The following is a 26558-nucleotide window of genomic DNA, read 5'->3' as shown; positions in this document are numbered from 1 at the left end:
TCAGGTTCACTCCCCATAATTGGTTGGACAACTTGTTATGCCCTTTATCTGTTTAATATAATACAATTTATCATTTTTATTGAATTAATCTACGTATCCTTAAAATCACAAACAAATTTAATTGTTATTCGTTAATTAGGTAAAGAGTTTGGAGCCCACCATGGGGCTTGGATAATAGTTGCAATTTGATAAAAAATTCCATAACCCACTCTACTTCACTCTTGTTCTTTGAGATCTTAATTTCAGGAAAACTTAAGGATGTCAATGACAATCTGCTCACTAAAATGTTGATGCTAAATCTTGCCACCACGGCGAGAAAAACAATATAGTGCCCAGCAACGAGGTTCACCCTACTGACCCTAATGGGGCCCCGGCTGCAGACCCAATCGACGCCAACTCCAATGTGGCCATCAACGCTAATTTTTCCACCGACCCAAAAAAACAGCATTCACGGCGGAGCCAGGTCAATAGCCAGGGATAAGCACGGTGATAAAGGCGATGGATAAACTTGCAGGTGATCTTTGGAATGTTACAAGCTCAATAGGCAGCAATACCCTAGTCGCAGAACCAAAGCCACGCCCCCAGCAGAGTTGAGTCCGAACCATCCCGGGTAAACACTCGCAGAAATGAACTAGTCACAGAAAGGCCGAGTGAAGCCTAGCCCGGGACCAACCCCGAGATAATAAAGATGCTCGAGGAACTGACGAAACGGGTAGAATGGGGAGAAAAAAAATCGAAGCTAACGACCAAAAAGTGGAGACCTATAACTCCAGGGTCGATCAAATCCCAGGAGCACCACTGGTACTGAAAGGCATGGATTCCAAGAAGTTTATCCAAAAGCCTTTCCCTCCGAGCGCAACTCCGAAGCCATTCTTGAAGAAGTTCCCTATACTCGAAATTCCGAAGTATAATGGAACGACTGATCCAAATGAACATGTGACCTCCTACACATGTGCCATCAATGGAAACGACTTAGAGGATGATGAGATCGAATCCGTTCTGCTGAAAAAGTTTGGAGAGACCTTGTCTAAAGGATCTATGATATGGAATCACAACTTACCCCTTAATTCTATTGACTCATTTGCTATGCTTGCAGATGTATTTGTAAAAGCGCATGCCGGAGCCATCAAAGTCGATACCAGGAAGTCAGATCTTTTCAAGGTAAAGCAAAGAGATAACGAGATGCTTAGGGAATTTGTGGCGAGGTTTCAAATAGACTAGATAGATTTGCCCCGGGTTGTGGACAATTGGTCCATTCAGGCATTCACTCAAGGACTCAACACTCAAAGTTCATTGGCTTCACAACAGTTGAAACAAAACTTTGTATAATACCCTGTGGTAAATTGGGCTGACGTCCATAACAGGTACTAATCAAAAATCAGAGTTGAAGATGATCAGCTCGGGACCCTTTTGGGTCCGTGTATCCTGTTAAAACTAATGATAAATCCAAAAGAACGGCCGTCATGAACCAATATCGAACAGAGATCGCTATCAACATTACAACTGAGATCGAAGGAGTAGTGGGTCTAGACGCAATCCTGCAAGGGATGAAAAAATGAACGATCGAGGCTCCAACTTTTCTAATAACATATGCATTTATTCCTCTTCCCCTGCATGAATATCAGTTTATGAATATAAGCAAAATCAATTACGGATAGCAGTTCAATTGCTCCGTTCTCCTACTCATTCTTCCTATCCTTGCAATTCTACTAAAAATCTCTTGCACTAAGAATCTGGTCAAATTTTAGCAGATCTTTGCTTGGCAAGGAAATGCCTTATGTCCCTTTCTTGTCATATAAAGTATACACACTGATACCACCATTCATACACCTCAGTTATAGCAGAATTGCCGCTCATGTTAACACTTGCCCAATTAACTTCTTCTTGCCAATGCAATATTGGTCTGGTAATAAGTTGCCACTACAACATCTTATGTTTGCTTTCTTAGTTTATATTGTTCGTTTTTCATGGATTTACGCTTGTGACTAATTCTATTCTTTTTATCTTTTGCTTTTAGTGATGTAAAAGCGACGGAGGCTTGATTAATTGCAAAGCTTTAAAATAGGCCATGAGAGAAAAACACTTTTTCCTATGTACAAAAACTTAAAACTTTTTTTTGTGAATATTTACTACAAGACAAATATATTTTTCTGCAACCGAACATATGATAGGCCTAACATAATTAATTTGTATTTTATAATTTAGAAAACATTGTAAAAAACGTAAGAAATTAATAAGAATTAATATTTGGCACAGAGTATCTAATAGTTGACATGAGATAGGTCTCTAAGCGCGCGTTTCATGTGTACCTCATCCTAATGAGTACAAAATTTTATAAAATATATAAATGTTATACTAAAAATATATCTCATCAACAAAAACTCTCTCTTATATATTTTAGATATTCACATGATGCATATAGGTATATACTTCTGTATATGGGTGAATTCGAGCCCTTTGGATGTCTCGGTTCTCGATGAAGTAAATGGACCAGAAATGCCACCAAAAGGAACCGAAATCAGGCAACCCTTTGAGCCGAGGTCCGGCAAAATCACATTCCCTCAGAGTAATCGGGGCCACGCTCCCCATGTCCAATTTGAATCGCTAAACTTTGGAACGTTATCAGATAATCGAGCACGACTAATAAAGCGTCGTGATATCCGTGTCTAGCCGAAGGTCACGACGTGAATCTCGGCATATATTGGCAGAAGATCAGTGATTAGTAAAATAGAAAATTTTACCTTTGATGGAATTGTACATATGATAAAACTCTCCTACTATATAAAGGGGAGTCTGACTATTCATTAGGATTATTATAACACGCATACGATGGCAATATACTCTTATTTTCCCTGTTACTCGAAGTTCTTAGTTTTTGTTCATTAGTTCTTCGGTATTACGAGCCTGGGACAAAAGGCAGGTATTACGTTAAAGTTGTTGCTGAGTTCAGGTTCACTCCCCATAATTGGTTTGACAACTTGTTACACCCTTTATCTGTTTAATATATGCAATTTATCATTTTTATTGAATTAATCCGCGTATTCTTAAAACAACATACAAATTTAATTGTTATCCATTTTTTAGGTAAACAGTTTGTAGCCCACCGTGGGCCTAACGATAATAGTGGCAATTTGATACAAATTTCCATAACAAACTCTTTTGCTCTTGTTCTTTGAGATCTTAATTTCAAGCAAACTTAAGGATGCCAAACTGTCAATCTACTCACTTAAACGTTAACGTTGAATCTGGCCACCATGGCGAGAACAACAATATAGTGCCCGACAACGAGGTTCACCTTACTGACCCTAATGGGGACCCAGTCGCGGAGGAGCCAGGTCGGTAGCCAGGGATAGGCATGGTGGTAAAGGCGATGGGAGAAACTTGTGGGTGATCTTTGAAATATTACAGGCTCAACAGGCAGCGATAGCCTAGTTGCAGAACCAAAGTCGCGGCCCCACCAGAGTTGAGTCCGAACAATCCCGGGAAAACACTTCCAGAAATGAACCAGTCACAGAAAGGCTGAGTGAAGCTGAACCCGGGACCAACCCCGAGATAATAAAGAGGCTCGAGGAACTGACGAAATGGGTAGAATCAGTAGAAAAGAAAATCGAAGTTAACGACCAAAAAGTGGAGACCTATAACTCCCGGGTGAATCAAATCCCAGGAGCACCACCGGTACTGAAGCCTTGATTCCAAGAAATTTGTCCAAAAGCCTTTCCCTCCAAGCGCAGCTCCGAAGCCGATCCCGAAGAAGTTCCCTATGCTCGAAATTCCGAAGTATAATAGAACGACTAATCCAAATGAACATGAGACCTCGTACATGTGCACCATTAAAGGGGAAGACTTGAAGGATGATGAGATCGAATCCGTTCTGCTGAAAAAGTCGGAGAGACCTTGTCAAAAGGAAGTTATGATATGGTATCACAACTTACCCCTTAATTCTATTGACGAATTTTCTATGCTTGCAAATGCATTTGTAAAAGCGCACGCCGGAGCCATCAAGGTTGAGACCAGGTAGTCAGACCTTTTCAAGGTAAAGCAAAGAGTAACAAGATACTTAAGGAATTCGTGTAGAGGTTTCAAGTAGAACAGATAGATCTACCTGGGGTCGTGGACGATTGGTCCATTGAGGTATTGACTCAAGGACTCAACCCTCAAAGTTCATTGTCTTCACATCAGTTGAACAAAACTTGGTGGAATACCCAACGGTAACTTGGGCCGACATCCATAACAGGTACCAATTAAATATTAGAGTCGAAAATGATCACCTCGGGACCCCTTCGGGTCCATGTATCCCGTTAGAACATGAATCCAAAAGAATCATCAATCATGAACCAAGATTGAACAGAGATCGCTATCAACCTTATAACGGAGATCGAATGTGCAGTGGGTCCATACACAATCCCGCAAATAATGGAAAAAGGAACGATCAAGGCAACAATAGTTGGGGAATCATGAGCAAGAACAGTTTAGATAGGCCACTCGGTGCCAGGGAGGCACTACGATTATCAGAGTACAACTTTAGTATTGATGTTGCCATCATCGTATCCACCATCATACACATCAAAGACACCTAGTGTCCTCGACCGTTGCAGTCTGATCCTGCCCAAAGAGACCCCAACCTAATGTGTAAAAAAATATTTTGTCACTCTTGGCCAAAAATCCGAAGACTGCCCACAATTTAGAGAAGAAGTAGCCCAGTTATTCAATAGTGGGCACCTCCGAGAATTTCTAAGTGATCAAGCCAGAAATGATTTCAGGAATAGGGACGCCAATAAGCATATCGAGCAAGAGGAACCTCAGTATGTCATTAACATGATCATTGGTGGTTGACGTTCCCCAAGGGCCAATGTTAAAGCGCACTAAAGTGTCCATTACAAGGGAAAAACGGACTCGAGATTATGTACCGAAGGGAACCATATCTTTCAATGACGAGGACGCTGAAGGCATCGTGCAACTGCACAATGATGTATTGGTAATATCTGTACTCATAAATAAATCTTGTGTTAGGCGTGTGTTAATTGATCCAGGTAGTTCGGTCAATATCATCCGATCGAGGGTCATGGAACAGCTAGGTCTACCATACCAAATTGTGCCTACAGTTTGAGTTTTAAATGAATTTAACATGGCATGCGAGACCAATAAAGGGGAGATAACCCTGTCGGTAAACACCGCCGGAACCATTCAGGAGATATGAGATACAATGCTTTATTCGGGAGGTCATGGGTTCACAAAATGAGGGCAATACCCTTGACACTACATCAAGCGTTGAAATATACCACACCGGGAGGTATGAAAACAATTTATGGGGAGCACTCGGCCACAAAAGAAATGTTCGCGGTTGATGAGGTGGTCCTGATATCAACACGTTCGACATTAAAGAACCCGAGTTCTGTCACCAAGGGATAAACCAAATAGCAATCACCAACACTATCCCCGACCGAACCAGAAAAGCAGGACATAGGCGAGGATGACAATTATGGAGTCCCTAGGTATTTCGTAGCCCTAATGATTCTGATGCCACCAAGTGAATGGTTAAGGAGCTGGAGCAAGTCATATTGATCGAGCACCTGCCCGATCAGAAGCTATACCTAGGCATGGGTTTAAATCCCTAGCTTAGGAAAAAACTCATTGAATTTCATATCTAACATAGATTATTTCACTTGGTCCCATCTTGACATGACCAGGATCTCGCAGGAAATAACTACTCACAAGCTGAGCTTGGATCTGAAGTTTAACCCGGTTAAACAGAAGAAGAGGCCTAGTCCAAAGTCAAGCATGCATTCATCAAAGACAAGGTATCTAAGCTCCTTAAAATAGGTTCTATTCGGGAAGTTAAATACCCCGATTAGTTAGCAAACATAGTGGTAGTGCCTAAAAAGGAAAAAAAATAAGAATATGTGTAGACTACAAAGACTTGAACAAGAATGACCTAAAGACTCTTTTACTTTGCCTAACATTGATTGCATGATCGATGTGATGGCCAACCACGAGATACTCAGCTTTCTCGACGTCTATTCCGGGTACAACCAGATCCAGATGGACTTGGGCGACCAAGAAAAGACTTCCTTCATCACTAAATATGGCACCTATTGTTATAAAGTAATGCCATTCGGACTAAAAAATGTTGGTGCCACTTACCAACGCCTAGTAAATCAGATGTTCAAAGAGCAAATAGGAAAATCAATGGAGGTTTACATTGATGACATGTTAGTTAAGTCCATGCGAGCAGAGGACCATTTGGAACATTTGCATGAAACCTTCAACATACTGAAGAAATACAATATGAAGCTGAACCCGGAGAAATGCGCATTCAGAGTCAGGTCCAGGAAGTTCCTTGGATTCATGGTGTCCAACCGGGGAAATCAAGATCAATCCCGATAAGATCAAGGCCAAAGAAGATGTCACCGTGGTGGACAATGTCAAGGTCGTTCAAAGGCTAACCGGGCACATAGCCACCTTGGGTCGGTTCATTTCAAGGTCCTCCGATAAGAGCCATCGATTCTTCTCGTTATTGAAGAAGAATAACTTCTCGTGGATCCCGGAGTGCTAGCAAGCTTTGTAAGAACTAAAATGGTACCTTTCGAGTCCATCTTTGCTTCATAATCTGAAGGCAGACGAGCAGTTATACCTATACTAAGCGCCTCCTGGAAGTTAAGACCATATTTTCAGTGTCATCCTATATGTGTCATGACTATTTACCCATTGAGGAACATAATGCACAAATCCGAGCTCTCAAAATGATTGGACAATTGGCCCGTGGAAATTAGCGGGTATGATATTGAATATCGACCCCGTACCGCCATCAAATCTCAAATTTTGGAAGACTTCATGGCAGACTTCACGTCGACCTTAATACCCAAGGTCGAAAAAGAATTGTTGTTGTCCTTGAGGACCTCTTCGGGGATCTGGATCCTCTTTACGGATGGTACATCGAATGCAAAAGGGATCCGGACTTGGTATCATGTTGAAGCCGCCCTGGGGTAACGTAGTTAGATAATCTATTAGAACTGTGAAATTGACTAACAATGAGGGCGAGTATGAGGACATGATTGCAGGTCTCGAATTGGCTAAAATCTTGGGGGTAGAAGTGATCGAAGCTAAATGTGATTCCCTCCTTGTGGTGAATCAAGTCAATGGGACATTCAAAGTAAAGGAGGAATGAATGCGAAGATACTTGGATAAACTACAAGTAACATTACATTGACTCAAGGAATGGATCCTACAACACGTGCCCCGGGATAAAAATAGTGAAGCTGATGATATTGCTATCTTAGGGTCGTCGGTTGATGACGACGAGTTCATCTGGGGAACAGTCGTACAACTCATGAAATTGGTAGTGGAAGAGGGAAACGTCGAGATAAACTCGACAAGATTAACCTGGGACTAGAGAAAAAAGAATATAGATTACTCGAAGATCGGGAAACTGCCCTCGGATCCTAAAGAATCGAGAATTCTTTGCGCAAAGGCGGCCAGGTTTAGCCTGTCCGAAGATATTACCCTATTTAGAAGAACGTTCGATGGGCCCCCCACCATATGTCTTGGACCGGGAGACACCGAATATGTTTTGAAGGAAGTTCATGATGGTATGACCTTAAAGTCGAGTACCGGGGCCACACCATTTTTCTTGGTCTATGGTGACGAAGCACTAATACCAGTCGAGGTGGAGAACCGAGTCTCAGGTTCTGATATGCAACCGCAAAGGCAAATGGTGAGGCCATGAGCACGAGGTTGGACCTATTAGATGAAAGGCGTGGGGCCGCCTAGAAGTAACATATTAAAAGTTATTAAAATCGGAGAGCCAATCTCCAACACTTCAATATTAGGGACTTGGTGTTAAGAAAGGTGGCACTGAACACCCGGATAGACCACCTAAGCCATTGCATGAAGCTTGTACACATTTACAATCTTGTATATTATGCACAGGAATAAAATAAATTTTGTACCTTGAGAATATCGAGCCCGAGGGTCGTCTCTATCTGGATCCAAATTCCTTAAAGATATCTAGCACAAGTGCCACCTTTATCCGGATCTAAATGATTTCCCCCACTCAGGGACTGTCGTCCGAAATAAACTTGGACGGCTTGGGATGTCAAGAGCCTAATAGGCAGTTCCTAAACTTAAAAGGCTACGGTCACCCCCACTCAGGGACTATCGTCCAAGGAAAACTCGGACGGCACAGGCTACCAAAGCCCGGAGGTACAAATAGGCACTGCCTAAACTTAAAAGGTTACGTCCACCCTAAAAAAGGCTTGGAGACATCCGAAGCCTATAATCAAAACATAAGGCCTTCAAAGTTCTAAACCTATTTGAAGGTTACCATCGGCGAAATTATAGTCTAAAAACATTTAAACAAGCATTTTGGGGATATCTTCCGATCATCCCGAGCTCCCACAAGTTTCGAACAAAAATTGCATAGAAACAAGTCTTGTTCGGACCTCGAAAAAATGACTTATTACTACGCTTTATACAGTGCTAAGTCATTTGAAATCTTTGCAATTGTAAATAGGATTCTAAAGGTGATAGACTTGAAAATTGCCTAAAAGGGAAAAATGTTATAAATACATTCAAAAATGTCTTTATAAAGGCCAATGTAAACGGCCTCAACAAAATAAGTGTACAAAATGCAAAAATAAAGACAAAAATTCCTAAGACACATACGCCTGATATTCACCAGAACCCATGTCGTCACCAGAGCCATCAGGGTCTTCTCCACTTTGATTTTTTCGGAGTCTTCAGAGCCTTATTCAGCCAACTTCTTGGCCTCAACCTCTAGCCTTTTCACCTCTCTAATCTCGACTGACAGGTCAAAACCTCAGGCATGGATTTCCTTGAGGGTCTCCCTCCGAGACAACGACTTTACATACTCAACAATGACTTTCAGGCGGGCCTCGATTGCCTCAACATCGGCCATGTACTGGGCCACCATCTCTTCAGCATCAGCTCTAGTTGTTTTAGACTTGGACCTCGTTATTTTGAGCTCCTTGCCAAGGGCATCCCATTCAGCAATAGCCGAGCCTAGTTGAGCTTGGAAGTCCTCGATTTGTTGTGCATGTGCTTCGACCTTCTCTTTCGCCACTCGGAGTTGGACCTCTACCGATGCTAGTTGCTCCCGTGTGGTCTCCTTCTACGAAGCCAGCCGGTCCATTTTTCCCTTCCAGACATCGACCATGGCCTGGACCTCATTCATTTCAGCCCGGAGTTGGTTGATCAATCAATCTTCTGCTAGACCTACGAGGTTTGGTCGTTAGTCGCCTTGGTAAGCCGTCATTGCTAACCTCAAAAATCTTTACCTGTTCCAACAAGTCAGCATGCTCTTTTAGAGCCGCATCCAACTCGGCCAGGTGATTCTTGATGGTCCCTTCGTGTTGCTCGTTGAGGAGCTAATACATGTCTCTTTTCGCAACAAGCTCCCTGGTCTCAGCCTCAAGCTGGTTAACCTTAGCTAGGTATCGAAGAAAGCTTTCATGATGGAGTACCAAGGCTTGCAAAAAGATAAAAGGAGTAAGTCGTGAGAAATATTAAGGACTAAGTCAAAGGATGAAAGAGCGTAATGATGCCTTACCCAATTTAGCACCTGTTACGCTTCGTTAAACATGCACGTCACACCCACCTTATTCATTTTTGCATAGTCTTCTTCGGTTACTAGGCACCAGAGGTAAGTCGCTACTCCTACAGGAGCAGAAAGAACTCAGGCATCCTCCGGGACAGTGATGATTATCGACCTCTTATAGCTAGGATCCGTACTCAGGGCGGGAAATTGGTTGATCAACTTTGGGCTAAAGTTTAGCCTGCTGCTTTCTGAAGATGGCTGCTTCCTCAGCACCTCCAGGTTGCCAAACCCGGTGAATTCTTCCAATGTGGTGAGTCCATACCTCGAAAAAAGAACAAAGGGAATCCTACGCACCATCAACCCCTTTGTTCGATCGCTTATTCACCATTCGAGCCTCCTCGAGCATGGACTCGGTATAAGAAGGCAACCCTAAGATATCTATTACATCGTATGCTTCCTTCGGACCATGGCCGAGATCTCGGGAAGTCCCAGCCCCAGTCTCCTCATCGACCTCCCTAATATGAGGGAGATCCGCCTTATAAATCTCTTGCTCAATAGCCACGACCCGTGGGCCACAATAAAATATTCCTTCTCAGGCTCATGTCTGAGCCGGAAGAGCGAGTCCGAGTCGGTTGCTCGAGAGCTAGAGCTCTTCTTTGGCTTACAGGCCAAACATTTCTTTGTTTTCTTCTTCTCTAAGCTCAGGGAGCCCGGAGCCTTCCTTTTCTTCTTCTCTCGTACAGTAGCCCCGAGTTGTCCTAAAGTAGAGGAATCTATGGAGAGATCTTCGTCCCTTACTGAAGGCCTAATTTCAACGTTCTTAGGCAAACTTTCAAAAAGAAAAGTGAAGAAAAGAAGGAGAGTACGATACGAATAAGATAGCCAAATGTTACTTATTCGTGGAAAGGTCTTACCATGAGAACGGGCTTCCCAATGGTCCCTCGAGAGTTTGTGCCATGAGCTCTCGGAATAATAACTCTCAGAGAAAATTCCCTCGATCCACTCCTTGAGCTGAGGGACAACGTTTGGGACTCAAGCAGCAGCTGCACCGCCACAAGTACTAGTAAGGAAATAGGAGATAAACATAAAATTAATGTTTAACGGAAAGCTGTACTTACGAGATGCATTCTACTTCTCTGGGAATGGCATGAACTTGGATAGGATCAGGTCTTCGATCTTTACTCGAATGAAACTTCCCGGCCAGCCTCGATTCTGGTCCTTATCGATACTCGAGAATGGGGTCGTGCTAGCCCGATGTGTGAGCTTTATTAGTCCCCTTGGAAGATTTGGGGACTGTATAGGCGGAGTAAGTGGTTGATGGTGAACCGGTGAGATTCGGTCTTATTCACGAAGTAACAAAGGAGTATCACGATCATCTGCGATGGATGGATCTGACCGAGGCATACTTCGTACCTCTTGCAGAAGTTAAGAATCATCAGGTCCACCAGACCCAAAATGAAGAGATAAGTGTAAACACTTAGGTATCCCGCAGCATGGATAGTATTGGCCTCTTTAGGGTCAGGGACCACCAAGTACTTGCCTGCCCAGTTGCAGTCCTGTCTGACCTCGGGGAGGACATCTTCAGCGATTGAGCATATATATATTGATGCCCCCTCACCCCGGTCGTGCACCGACGAAGGCTTTTCAACCTTGAAATCGTTAGTAATCGAACAGCCCTTAGGGATAAATATTTTCAAGAGAGGCTTGGGAGCCGATTCCTTGGTAGCTATATCAGCAGCGGACCTCTCGAGGATGACCATATCGGGAGTGGTCTAATCAATTTCGACGGTCGTTTGTGAAGAAGAAGAAGAAGAAGCGATTTTTTGGGGGAACAAATTTGGAAGTTTTGGCCATTGTTATTTGGAAAAGGCTTGAAAATTTTGAGGAGAGGCTTAAAGATGAAGGTCAAATGCACTGATTTGGGTAAAAAATAAGTAAAAACTTGCAACTTATTGAGAAATCTTGAAGAATGAAGGTAAAGGTATTAGAGTATGAAGAAGGGTAGTAATCTCTTGAAGACTCGAAGGTAGAAGCTTAGTCAAAAGGTAAAAAATAAACGAAGAAGGGAAGTATTTATAGAGGGTTCATGCCGTTTCACATTCAGGTATGACCTGCCGATAGCTGACGTGTGTTTGAAGTCATAATGACGTGACTAACGAGATGTTTCAGATTCTTTGTCATTTCTATCACGACGTATTGGATAAGGAATAGAAAATATTTTGTGGAAAATATTTTCCTTCATACCAAACACACCCATAATCTTTGTGTATAGGGGTGGAACCAAGCCCTTTGGACGCCTCGGTTCCCGATGAAGTAAATAGAGCAGAGATGTGACTGTAAGGAACTAAAATCGGGGCAAGGATCCCCTCGAGTCGGGGTCCGGGAAAAAACACCTACCGTCGGAGGAATCGTGCCACACCCCCCAGGTCTGATTCGAATCCCTAAGCATCGGAGAATGTTATTAGATAATCGAGCAAGACAAACAAGTCGTCATGATATCTGTGGCCAGCCTGATGACATGGCGTGAATCTCCGCATGCGTCGGCAGAAGATCAGTGATTAGTAAAACGGGAGATTTTACCTTTTATGGAATTGTACTTAGGGTAAAACTCTCCTACTATATGAAGGGGAGTCTAACTATTCATTAGGATCATTGTAACATGTATACCAAGGGAATATACTCTTATTTTTCCTGTTATTCAAAGTTCTTACTTTTTGTTCATTAGTTCTTCGGTATTACGAGCTTGGGATCGACGACATGCATTATATTAAAGTTGTTACGAAGTTTGGGTTCACTCCTCATAAGTGATTTGACAACTTGTTATGCCCTTTATCTATTTAATATGACGCAATTTATTATTTTTATTGAATTAATCCGCATATTTTTAAAACCACATACAAATTTAATTGTTATTTGTTTTTTAGGGTAAATAATTTCATATAATGCGAATATGAATTTTTCTAATAAGATTAGCTTGATGAGTTCCTGGAGTATATTTGTTGTGTCATATTACTCCTTTAGAGGTTTCAATAGTGCATTAGTGAAAGTTAGATGATAATCTTTTCATAAATTGTAAAATGTATGAGCATGTAATGACCCGACTGGTCGCTTTGAACAATTGCATCTGGTTCGGCAGTTTGAGTTCAAGAGTAGCTTCACATTGTGTATATCGACTTGTGTGCAGGGTTGGATTCAGTTTCGGATGAATCAGAGTCGAATTGGAAAGAAGGAATATAGTCCTGGAAGCCTAAGTAGAGAGAATTTGACCGGAATTTGACTTTTGGGTAAACATCTCTAGAATGAGTTTTGGATGATGTCAGTAGCTTTGTATGGTGATTTTGGATTTGGGCGTGTGTTCGGATTTGGGTTTGGAGGCCCGTAGGGTAATTTGAGGCATTTTGGTGAAAGTTGGAAAAGTTGAAGTTTGGAAAATGGAGAGGTTTGACCCATAGTTGAATTTTACGTTATCGAGGTCGGAATGCTATTCCAAAAGTTGAAACAGCTCCGTTATGTCATTTGGTACTTGCCTGCAAAATTTGGTGTTGTTTGAAGTTGATTTGATATGGTTCGGACGCTTGGTTGTAATTCTAGAGGTTCTTAAAGTTCATAGTTATTTTCATGCATTTGGGCATCTGATTCATGGTCTTAGCGATATTTGAAGTGATTTGAAAGTGGGGCTAAGTTCGTATGATGTTACGGGATGTGTTGGTACATTTGGTTGATGTTCTGGGGGGCCTCGAGTGTGTTTCTTGGTAAATTTTTAACGAGTCCGGGCATTTCGGTACTCTGAGATGGTTCTGGAACTTTTGGGAGTGCAGACCACACCAAATATATGCAGACCGCAGAGGAGAGTGCGGGCTGCACTAAAATTTCGCGGACCTCAGTGCGGACCGCATAATTTCGTGTGCGGCCGCGCATCAAGATGTTGGGCAGGATCGCTGGTCCGACTTCGGAAGCTTATATAGTTTGATCTACAAGGAATTTTGAGATGATTCAAAAACAAAAGTTGTATCACTTCGTGTTTAGTTTCTAGAAAGATAAAGAAATCACAATTTGGAAATTTGTAGAGTATGTTATGGCCAAAATACTAAAGCATGTCACTGCAGTCAACATTCTCCGTGGTCAGCGGTAGTTTTTTTGCGGTCAACAGTGATGGAAATCTGGTAGGTGCACTATAAATAAAAGGTTTAGGTTTTATTTCATATTTTGACCTAGAGAGCTCGGATCTTGGTGATATTTTGAAGGTTTTTCCAGAAATTCATCGGGGTAAGTGAATCTAACTCGGATTTGGCTAGAATACATGAATCTACCATTAAATTCGTCATTTGATTCGTGATTAGAGATGGAATTTGGGAAAATTATGAAATCTTTCAAAAACGTAAAATGATAATTTGAAGGACCAAATGGTATCGGAATTGGATAAATTTTGTATGGGTGAGCTCGTATCGGAATGGGTATTCGATTTTTGTAAATTTTGTCGGGTTCCGAGGTGAGGGACTGGGGAGTTGACCTTTGTTGACTTTTTGCAAATTATATAAGAATCATAGTTTTGTTAATTACAATTATTTTCTCTTGCATTGTTAGATGTATTCAAGTCATTTTTGGCTAGATTGAGCCGAGCATTGATGAATTGGTAAAGGAAAAGCTAAATTGAGTATTGAATTGGCCGGATTGAGGTAAGTATCTTGCCTAACCTTGTGTAGGGGACTTCCCCTTATGATTTAAGTATTCCATGCTAATTGTAGTCCATGCATGCGAGGTGACGAGTGTGTGCTCGGACTTATTTGTAGGAAATTTGCCTCTAGGATTCTTAGGTCCTTATGTTCATTATGTGGAAAGTATCCCGTTATGGTTGAATTTCCTAATTTCTTAAATTGCCTCTATATGCTCCATATGATGTTATTAGCTTTCCTCTAATTCGTACGTGTTACTTGACCCTTAATTGAAGTGATTACCTTCCTTATTGTTTTGATACTTCTTGATTGTGAGTTTCCTTTATGACTTCGTGTAAACATGCTACATGTCCAATTGTTGTGGTTACCGGTGTAGTTATCACGTGCTTATTATGTCTGATTGTTTTGTTGAGGTTGTCGTGCTTCTTGGTTTTTCTGTGATTCTTATTATGTACTATTCTTGTTTAAATTAACTATTATTCATGTCGAACAAGACTTATGACATTCTCTTGGAAATTATCCATTGTTGAGTATTGACTCGAGTTGAGATCTATATTACGAAACGAACTATTGAAACAAGATTGGTTATTGTTGATTCCCTTGCCGGAAAGTTATTGTTTCTATTGTTGATTCCCTTGTCGGGATGTTATTGTTGATATTGTTGACTCCCTTGCCGGGATATTGTTGTTCATATTGTTGACTTCCTTGCCGTGATGTTATTGTTTCTATTGTTTGGGTGAGGAAGAGTGTAAAGCACGAAGGGTGATGCCGTGCATGATATTGTGAGAGAGAGTTAAAGCACGAAGGGTGATGTCGTACATATTTCTGTTTATGCATATTATGAGGAAGAGTGTAAAAGCACGAAGGGTGATGTCGTGCCACATTATTGAGAGTAAAAGCACGAAGGGTGATGCTGTGCCACATTATTGAGAGTAAAAGCACGAAGGATGATGTCGTGCATGATATTGTGAGGGAGAGCGTAAGGGTGATGCCATGCACATTTCTATTTATGCATATTGTGAGGAAAAGTGATAAAGCACGAAGTGTGATGTCGTGCACTTTCTGTTTGTTGTGTTTCTTTGTAGTTATCAACTCAAGTGTTTTAATTATTCAGATTTCTTACTGTCGTGACCCTTGTGATGGAACTCCATAGAGTTTTCAATACTTCACCGTATTTATATATATATTTCAATACTTCAAATTTCAATAATTATTTCATTTTTTTATTCAATTAGTTACTCAATTAAATTCCCTTAAACCATTTGAGGTCGTATTTTATTTAAAAAGGAATTTCTACTAAGTTAATTTCTTAAATCCCATGGTAAAGGTAATAATTCTTTCGATTTTGTATTTTAATTGAAAATTGTACTTTCTTTATTCAAATGATTTCTAAAAATAATTTCATCTTTTCTTGCTGAGTTCTTAATTAGCTTAGAAGTTGTACTCTACTTTATGTTATGTAAATGAGACTCCTTGAACATCTTAACTGCATTGATTATGGACCATATGTACTGACTAACATAAGAACGTTGTTGTGTAAAGAGAGATAGAAATATGTGGGCACAAGGTGCCGTGTGTGCTAAAAGTTTGGTAATTGAGGTTATGATATGAGACATGGAGTTTGAGATGGCCGGAAATTGTGCATCAGAAATGATATGATTTATTGAGCTGATATCGCCTTCCTTGTTTTAGTACATTTTTACTTGTCTGTGTCCCAGCTATGTTGGTGTTAAATTATTTGGTTATCTTCGTTTCCACTCGTGTTTCTCTTTATTGTTTCTACTGATTGTAGTTTGTTCTTTCCCTGCTGTTGATATTACTATGTCATTTCTAGGTTGATAGTTTACTATGAAATCTTGTTCAATTTATTTGACCAGTAGGTGTCTGGACTATTCCTCATCACTACCCCACCGAGGTTAGTCTTGATACTTACTGGTCACCATCGTGGTGTGCTCATACTACACTTCTATATATTATTGTGTACAGATCGAGGTATTTGATCGATAGTAGCTGTGCGGGTCATTGCGGTAGAGACTCAAGGTAAACCTGTTACAGCGTTCGCAGGCCTCGGAGTCACCTTCATTTGTACTTATTTCCATTTGTTCCTTTTGTTTCGGAGCAGTGATGTATTTATTTTGTATAACTACTCTTACAAAGGCTTGTGACTTGTACCACCTGTTTTGAGAATTGTAATTTGTTCAGAGTAATTTAATTTAAAGTTAGTAAATTTCAATGTTATTTCAGTTTATGTTAGGCTTACCTAGTTTAGAGACTATGTGCCATCACTACTCCTTCGGAGTGATTTTTGGGTCGTGACAGAGCACGTGATTTATTTTTGAATTTTTTGATAATTTTATTTTGTATTGCTCATAAGTTGCCGTTGCTAGGAGTACTTGGTGTCGCTAAGTCTATATATGCTTACATACCATTGGTACGTATATTCGGAAAAATCAATTAATTTGCTAATTTTATGTATACTTTCAAGGGTTTTCTGTGTTCTTGCGAAAATTAAAAAGGAGGCATTATAACTTGTGAAATTGAACTAATAAAATTATGAAATTAGAATAAATTTTAAGTTAAGTATATTGACTGAGAGGATTGAGGACTTTTATGTGCAGCGATTTTTCCTTGATTAAGTTAGCGAAACAGAATCTACAACCATCATTTAATGAAATTTAATACTTTTTCTTTAGTTCTTATTTTCTAACTCAACTAAAGTTTTTAATATAGTGTTTATGCATTTTCTTTAATGTTTATACTCATTGAGATAAAATACACGTGAAATGTATGTACATAAGACTAGTAAGATTGAAAAATGCATCTCACTTACGTCTCAAGAAGTATTCCTCATTGCGAAAACCTAGCTAGAAACTAAAACCTTTTCGAACAAGACCAAACTAATCAGGGCCCGATTTAGGTCCTTTTTACGGTGCACGTGAACCAATAGTCTTTTCGTCAAATTAGATATTTTGTGCGTATATTTCGTAAAATTAATTTAGTATTACTTGTTAGCCCATATGCTCAAAAAAGTTGAATGAAGCACCTGGTTGAAAGTTGAGTTAGTTATTCAAAGGAGCATGAATCAATTACCACTAAGAAGTAAAACAGTAAAAAGAAAGGATAAAACTAGGATTAGTTAAAGGAATTTTACATTCTTATACACTATATGAAACTATATTACCCTCCATACTCAAGTTTTACTATAATTACATTTTATATACTCAATTACCATTTATGTATATTTTAAGAGAATTAATGATAACAATTAGTGTCCTAAAATTACTCTAACATATCTTCCACTCCCCCACGTTTCTCTCTCCACATCTCACACCCTCCCCCACTTATCTTGCACCCACAACCATTAAAAAGTTTTGAGACTTTGAATTCAAATTTGAATTTTCAAAAAACATTATTTGTTTGAATTGGATGTTGTTGCAAAGAATTGGGAATTCTCTCTACCTCTCTCTCTATCTCTCAACCCCTAATTTCATTAATGTAAAGCAAAGGAAAAGAGAGCAGCAATTGCACCATTGACAGCCATTAAAAAGCTTTGAAACTTTGAATTCGAATTTGGGTTTTCAAAAATCATTATTTGTTTGGATTCAGTGTTGTTGCAAGCAATTTGGAATATGCTTTGGAGTTTATATCTCAATTTTGAGGGGTTTTTGTGAAGATTAAACTTGATTTTTGCTGAATTTCAGATTGAAAATCGAATAGAGGAAGAAGAAGAAGAAGACATGATATACATTATATTTACGAAATTGTAGTAAAATTGTAGAAAAATTATATTTTATTGTTTATATATTTTTCTTTTATTTATTTAACTATTGTATGGAAGTTGAACAACACTGCATAAAAATTATATTAAAGTTGTATGATATTGTAGTTGTATATAACTTGGTAGAAATAATGTGTGAAAATTGTAGATAAATTATATAATATATAATTAGTTGTATGAAATTTATTTTTACTATGTACAAATCAGATATAAAATATACAAAAGACATATTGTATAAAATTTGTGTAAAATTTATCTTTAAGTTGTATGTTATTGTAGTTGTATTTAACTGGGTAGAAATAATGTGTGAAAGTTGTAGATAAGTTGTATAATATATAATTAGTTGTATGAAATTTATTTTTAGTATGTATGAAAGTTGTTGATAAGTTATAAATAAGTTGTATAAAATTTATTTTTAGTTTATATGATGTTGTAGATGTATCAAATTTGTATTAAAGTTTTACGGAATTATTTTTTTAATTTGTATGCTGTTGTACCATACAAATTTATCATCTCTCTGTTCCAATTCGTTGTGCTCTAAACATATGTCATGTTCAATTGTAATAAGTGAATTTCTTTGAATGATTTCTTCATTTTAAATGTTCATAATACATAAATTTCAATGCTGAGTGAAGATGAAATTACAGAAACAAGTATACGTTTCAGTTCTTTTGCTTGCTCCAAGAAAGCTTGTTTATTATGTTTGCTACAAATTTCTTGACCCATCTTTGATTCACAATTTAATTTACTCAAAAACTTGCATCAGTTTTTAAGATTTAGATCATATATGTCACCATAGTTTTAGTTCGATTCCACCTAGTACTTCGAAGATTTAATTGGGGAAAAAAAGATAGACAAAAGTTCGACAAGCTGACAACAACATAAACTAAGGCGGACAAGGTGTGAAGGAAAGAGAAGAGGAGAAAAAAAAAGGAAAAACGTATAATCAAATCCCTTAATTGAAGGCACTAATAATGGATTGGGAGCCTTTTAAGGTGGAATGTATGTATTTTGTAAACAAAACTTGTATAGGTAGGGTAATTAACTAAACATGAACATTTAGGGTAATAAAGTTTCCAATAGTGTATAGGAATGAAAAAAATCCCTTAATTAAACTTAAAATCACTTCGCTAGACCAAATAACGCAAATTGGCCCATATTTCAAATCTTTACCCGGCTTAGCCCAATGTGTACATGATTTGAAAAGAAATTATTGGAAGCTACCCGATTTAGTTACTTGGAGCTTTTGCTTTGCATTTTCTGCTACTTTTGTGTGAAAATAGTAGCTGATTGTGTGAAAAAATTAATTTTTGTAAGACCATGGCCTATTATCTTTTGGGCTACAAATTTGCAAAGTTATAACTGTATCACCTAGTTGCAATGTATGCGTGTGGATGTAAGAAAATTAAAGAACAGAAAATTAAAAGATAGAAGTCCACCATTGAAGACCATTCAAAGCTTCTCTTTTGAAAATAGGATTTTTTTTAAAGTTTATTTGTTGTTTGGATTAGGTGTTGTTCCAATTGATTGAAAATATCAAGAGGTGTAACGACCCGACTGGCCGTTTTGATAAATTGTGTTTGGTTCGGCAGTTTGAGGTCTCGAGCAGCTTCATAATATGTGTATTGACTTGTGTGCATGATTGAATTCAGTTAACGGATTATTCAGAGTCAAATTGGAAAAAGGAAACTAGTTTTGGAAGTTTAAACAGTGAGAATTTGACCAGAATTGGACTTTTGGGTAATCGGCCCCGGAATGGGTCTTGGATGATCTCAACAGCTTCTTATGGTGATTTTGGACTTAGGCATGCGTCCCGATTGGGATTTAAAGGTGCGCGTCCCGATTCAGATTGGTTTGCGGGTGCGTGGCTAGTAACATGGTGATTACTGAGTTTCGAGGCTTTCGAGGTTCATGTTTTGTTGCGCGGCCAGAAATCCTATATGGGTGCTTCAACAGAATGATAGGAAGTGAGTGAGATATTAGCCATTTGATTTGCGTAGTTGAGTCGGATATGAAAATTTTGGTATTCCTAAGTTTTGGGGCTAGATGCCCTCATATATAGACTATTTCCTGTTTGCGGATTTTGAAGAAATGTTGAGAATGAGATGATTAATAGCATGTATTATTGACGAGTTGTTGTGGATTCTTTTGAAGCATATTTATCTAATTGGGATGGATCAATATTTGGTTGGGGCAATGTGAAAGCTCAATGAGAATATGTATCTTGTATCAGGTTAAGTTTGTGTGCTCCTGTGAGGTTGCCATTTTGGTTATGTTATCAGGCAAAATGGATATTATTTGTGCCTCTGGCCTATGTTATGTGTTGCTCTCTTATGTTGCGATGAGCTGTGAGGCGATATGATTATTCTCCACACATGTTGTAATTTTGTTCAAGCCTTATGGCGATGTGGGTGAGATAGCCCTCGTGATGTTAATTGCTCATTGCACCTCAGCTGTACTTGTTTCTTTTATGTCTTATTACTTCTATTCACTTTTTCCCACAGTTTTATTTGTGCACTTTATTGTACTTGATATCAGTATTCATATGATCAGTGAGCCCGAGCATTTTAGCTCGATGAGTATTTGGGAGCGGGCTGCGCGCCGCAATGGATGTTATATAAGATACCCTTTCCTCGTGTTTATTTGGGGTTCTGTTTTTCCTTTGTGGAACAATTTGATGAAAACTATATTTTTGTTATTGCACATGTTACATTTGTTAGAAAATTCTTCTATTTTGTTTTTCTTTATTTGTATTACGTAATTGAGTTATTGTTGGTTCAATGTACGAGCTGTATAGTGTGAGAATTTATGCGTTTCCGTGATGAATCATCAGTTGGGCTTCTTGTATTGGTCGAGATGTGGTTCTTAGACTTGAGAGTGGTACTATGGTATTGGGGGTGAGAAGTGTTTGGAAGTATGCGGGTGTTTCTGCTAAGATTTGGGCAATGGCCCTGGTAGGCGAGAAGGTTTCTTGACTTGTTGACTTCATAGGCGGCTATGAGTTCCCGCATGTTTCTTTATCATGAATAGTAATGTGGAGGTTCAGAATAAGGTTATATTCAATCTGAGGTGAGTTGTCGGCATCCAGAATGTTATTTGAGCAGCTATGGGGGTCAGAGGTTATTGCTTTGGGCATTGAGTTGTGTGGAGCAGCATGTGATTGTGTTCGGGATTGGAATTTTTGGCTCAATTGCTTGTTTGGGTGTGTTCAGTGTGATGATGTAGAATTCGGGTCCTATGATGAATTTCAGATGTTGAGGTTTGTTATGGACTAAGGAGGAGATGAGACCTTCAGTTAAGTGGCATTGTCAGTTCTTCATAGTTTGGGTAATGGGGAAACACCCTCGGGTGTATGTATGGTGAGCTCATGCAGTGGTTCAATGGTTTTGGATCGACTCCGTACACGTTCGAGGACGAACGTATGTTTAAGTCGAGGAGGATGTAACGACCTGACTGATCGTTTTGAGCAATTGTGTTCGGTTCAGCAGTTTGAGGTCTCGAGCATTTTCATAATATGTGTATTGAATTGTGTGCAATATTGAATTCAGTTAACGGATAAATTAGAGTTAAATTGGAAAAAGGAAACTAGTTTTGGAAGTTTAAACGGTGAGAATTTGACCGGAATTGGACTTTTGGATAAACGGCTCTGGAATGGGTCGTGGATGATCTCAACAGCTTCGTATGGTGATTTGGATTTAGGCACGCGTACGGATTCGGATTTGGAGGTCCGTAGGGTAATTTGAAGCGTTTCGGCGAAAGTTGGAAAAGTTGAAGTTTGGAAAATGGAGAAGTTTGACCCATAGTTGACTTTTGTGATATCGGGGTCGGAATGCAATTCCGAGAGTTGGAACAGCTCTGTTATGTCATTTTGGACTTGTTTGCAAAATTTAGCATCATTCCGGGTTGATTTGATAGGTTTCGGCATGAGTTTTGGAAGTTGGAAGGTTTGAAAGTTCCTAAGTTCGATTCATGCTGTGATTCGTCGTTCCGGCATTGTTTGATATGATTTGAGATCTCGAGCGAGTCTGTGTTAGGTTATATGACTTGTTTGTGTGTTTAGATGGGGGCCCGAGAGACTCGGGTGTGTTTCAGATCATTTTAGTCTGCTTTGGATGCTGATTATCTGATATCTGTTGTTGTTCTTTGCATTCGCGAGGAGCCTCCCTCGTTCGCGATGAAGAATTTGGCTTCTGGAAGTTTGTTCTTCGCGGTCGTGAAGAGAAACTCGCGTTCGCGAAGAAAGAAATCTCAGTTGCACAGGTCTGATTTCGGAGGCTCATATCTCACAATATATAAGGAACTTGGAGATGATATAAAAATCAAAGTTGTAGCCCTTTGTGTCTAGTTTTCAGAAAAGGAAATTAATTGGCATTTAGATTTTTGTACAAAAAGTTATTGTAGTTATACTACAGGCTGTCCAGGAAGAGTTGGAAAATCTCTGTTGCACAGGGTTGACTTTGGAAGCTTATATCTCGCAATATATAATAAATCAGTAAATGAGCAACCTAAGAAACAATAGCCCTTGGTGTCTAGTTTTCAGAACATCAAACCATTTGTCATTTGGAGTTGTGTGCAAAACGTTATGACCATTATACTAAAGGCTGTCTGGAATAAGTTTGGAAATCGCTGACGAGGAATTTACTCATCGCGAACGCGAGAGAAGGGTCGCGAACGTGAGAGAAGTGTCGCGAAAGAGAAGAACAGCCCCTAGGCAGGCATAATATATTCTCAAATCGAGGGTTAAACCATTTTATTCATATCTTGACTTGTGGAGCTCGATTTTGAGCGATTCTTTGAGAGTTTTTCAAGCAAAATGATTGGGTAAGTGTTCTTAACTTAGAATTGATTATATTCCATGAATTTGTCTTTATTTTTATCATTTAATTTGTGATTTGAGTTGAGGAAAATGTTGGTTTTTGAAGAAAATTCCTAAAATGAAAAATCATGATTTGAGGGGTCAAATGGTATCGGAATTTAATAAATTTTGTATGGTTGAATTCATATTGGATGAGTATTTGGTTTTTCTAAAATTTGTCGAGTTCTGAGGCGCGGGCCTGGGGTCGACTTTTGGACAGATTTTTGGATTTTGTTAAAGATTGAGACTTTATGGTCCGGAATAGTTTCTTATGTGTTTTGTTTGTGCTTTGAAGTTAATTTGGTTAGATTTGAGCCGTCCGGAGGTTTTTCACCCGAGAAGTGCATTATAGAGTATAGGTTTGTTGTCTTTGAGGTAAGTATCTTGCCTAACCTTGTGTGGGGGACTTTTCCTTAGGAATTGAGTCTTCTATGCTAATTGTAGTCCATGCATGCTAGGTGACGAGTGTGTGCTCGGATTTATTTGTGGGAAATTTGCCTCTAGGGTTCTTAGGTCCTTATGTGGAAAGTATCCCTTTATGATTGGGTTTCCTAGTTGCCTAAATTGCCTCTATATGCTCCATATGACATTGTTAGCTTTCCTCAAATTATTACGTGTTACATTGACCCTTAATTGCCTTAATTGAAGTGATTTCCTTCCTTATTGTTTTGATACTTCTTGATTGTGAGTTCCTCTATGACTTCGTGCAAATAGGTTACATGTCCAATTGTTATGGTTACCAGTGTAGTTATCACGTGCTTATTATGTCTTGTTGTTTAGTTGAGGTTTCATTGTAAAGTTAATTGTTGGTACAATTTTGGTTATAAATGATTCCCTTGCCGGGACATATTTAATTTTTATTGTTGGTTCCCTTGCCGGGACGTATTTATTCTTGTTGTTGACTCCCTTGTCGGGATATTGTTGTTTTCTTATTATTCCATTTCCGGGATTCTTTTGTGATTGGTGTTGATTTGTATATTGGATCGGGTTGCACGCCGCATCAATATTATATGATTTGGATCGGGTTGCACACCGCAATAATATTATATGATTTGGATCGGGTTACACGCCGCAATAATATTATATGATTTGGATCGGGTTATACGCCGCAACATCACTAGATGATTTGGATCGGGTTGCACGCCGCAACAGGACTATATGATTGGGATCGGGTTGCACGCCGCAACAAGAAATAATAAAGGTGAATATTGATTCTTATGGTGAGAACAAGAGTAAAAGCACTAAGGGTAATGCCGTGCACTTTCTGCTGTTGTGTTTATTTGTTATTATCAATTCAAATGTTTAAACTGTTTAATTCCTTTATTGTTGTGATCTTTTGTGTTAGAACCCACAATGTTTCAATACCTCACCGTATTTATATATAGACACACACACACGTTCCAATACTTCCAACTTCAATAATTGTTACATCCTTAATTCAATTAGTTTCTCAATTATATCCCCTTAAACCGTTTGAGGTTATATTTTTCTTAAAAAGAAATTTCTATTAAGTTTTAAGTTATTAACTCTCATGTTAAAGGTAATAATCCATTTGATGTTGTATTTTAAATTAAAAGGGGTACTTTCTTTACTCAAAGGATTTCCAAAGAAACAACTTCATCTTTTCTCGTTGGCTTTCCTAATTAGCTTAGAAATTATAATTTTACTTATATTAGGTAAAAGAGACTTCTTGGACATATTGAGTGCATTGTACGGATGTTATGTATTGTATAGCATGTGGATTTTGTTATTAAAAGCGAGATGGAAAAAAATATGGGGGCAAAGGGTGCCATGTGTGCTGAAGGTTCGGAAGTTGAGATTATGATATGAGAAATCGAGGATTGAGATGGTCGGGATTGTGTATTAGACATGATGTGCTTGATTTAGTTGGCATTGCCTTCTTTATTTGGATATATTCTTACTTGTTTTTGTTCTTGTTATGTCAGTGTTGATTTACTTGGTTATCGGATTTATTTGGTTATCTGATTTACTTGGTTATCGTTCGTTACTACCCGTGTTCTCCCTTTATTGTTCCTACTATTTGTATTTTGATTTCTCTCCGCTGTTGGTATTACCTTGTTGTCTTTATCTCGATATTTTATTATCATATCCTATTCGTTTCATTTGACCAGTAGGTGTCTTGACTATTCCTCGTCACTACCCCACCGAGGTTAGTCTTGATACTTACTGAGCATCGTCGTGGTGTGCTCATACTACACTTCTGTATATTTTTGTGTACAGATCCAGGTATTTGATTGGTAGTAGCTGTGTGGGTCGTTGCGGTAGAGACTCAAGGTAAACCTACTACAACGTTCGCAGGCCTCGGAGTCACCTTCATTTGTACTTATTTCCATTCGTTCATTTGTTTCGGAGTAGTGATATATTTATTCGTATAACTACTCTTAGAAAGATTTGTGACTTGTACCACCGATTTTGGGAATTGTAATTTGTTCAATGTAATTTAATTTAAAGTTAGTAAATATCGATATTATTTCAGTTTATGTTAGGCTTACCTAGTTTAGAGACTAGGTGACATCACGACTCATTCAGAGGGATTTTTGGGTCGTGACAAGAGGGGTTCAAATTAAAATTTGAAGTGATTTGGAGTAGATTTGAGCAAGATTTGAGTTAAATTTCATAAAGGGCGTCAGGAAGAAGACGAAGTAAATTTTTGTATAATGATGTATAATATTGTATAATAGTGTATATGGGTGTATAAATATCTTTTATACACTATTATACACTTTTATACACCTTTATACAAACGTCTGTAGATGAACTTCTTCTACGATTTTCAATTTTGTTAAAAATCACTCCAAATCTCTATTAAATGACTTCAGATTTTGTATACAAATTCCTTATACTATTTCCAGCAAGTCTAAAGGACACCCATTCCAAATCTCATAAAATCATATTTGAAATTTAAATAAACTTATTTAAGTTCGTTCAACAATGGTGGACTAGTCTAAACCTTAATTAAATGACTTTAAATTTTGTATGCAACCTCTTTATACTATTTGTAACAAGTTTAAATAACATCCACTCTAAATTTCTAACAAAACCATATTCAAAATTTAAACAAACTTATTTAAGCATGTTCAACAATGGTGGATTATCTTAAAAATTTATTTTTTCATCACCCAAATGTATTTGGTTTGTTAAACCAATATTTGAGTGACAATAGATTTAAAAAAATAGATTAAAAGCATGAACATTTTCTTTTAAAATGAATAGTAATTTCGAGAACCTATTTGGAGTTGAATGTTGAATCTTAGCTTATTATTTTTAGGTTATAACTTTGCAAAGTTAAATACATACCACTTAGTTGCAGTGTATGTGTGTGAGTTGTATTTATATGTAATTCCCTCAGAAAACTAATGGACGAATCAGGAAAAAAAATAACAAAAGCTCTATTCTAAATTTCTAACTAAGCATGCTAAAAGAAAATAAAAACCCGAAGAATATGCACTAAAGAATAGGGTTAATTTCACACGTGATTAGTGAAATTTACATTTTGTCATAAAGCCGTAATATTATTTTTTTGCATCATTAAAGTCCCTAAACTTTGTTGTTTGTATGGTTAAAGTCCCAAAATTAATTATTTGCTTATATCATCAAAATCACGAAGCTATATTTGTATAAAACAATTGAGCTAGTATGTGTTAATTTATTAAAAAAATAAGTCGCCGTCAATTAAGA

This window comes from Nicotiana tabacum, chromosome 6, assembly GCF_000715075.1.
Source record: "Nicotiana tabacum cultivar K326 chromosome 6, ASM71507v2, whole genome shotgun sequence".
Classification (NCBI taxonomy): domain Eukaryota; kingdom Viridiplantae; phylum Streptophyta; class Magnoliopsida; order Solanales; family Solanaceae; genus Nicotiana; species Nicotiana tabacum.
This window is presented reverse-complemented; position numbering follows the sequence as displayed.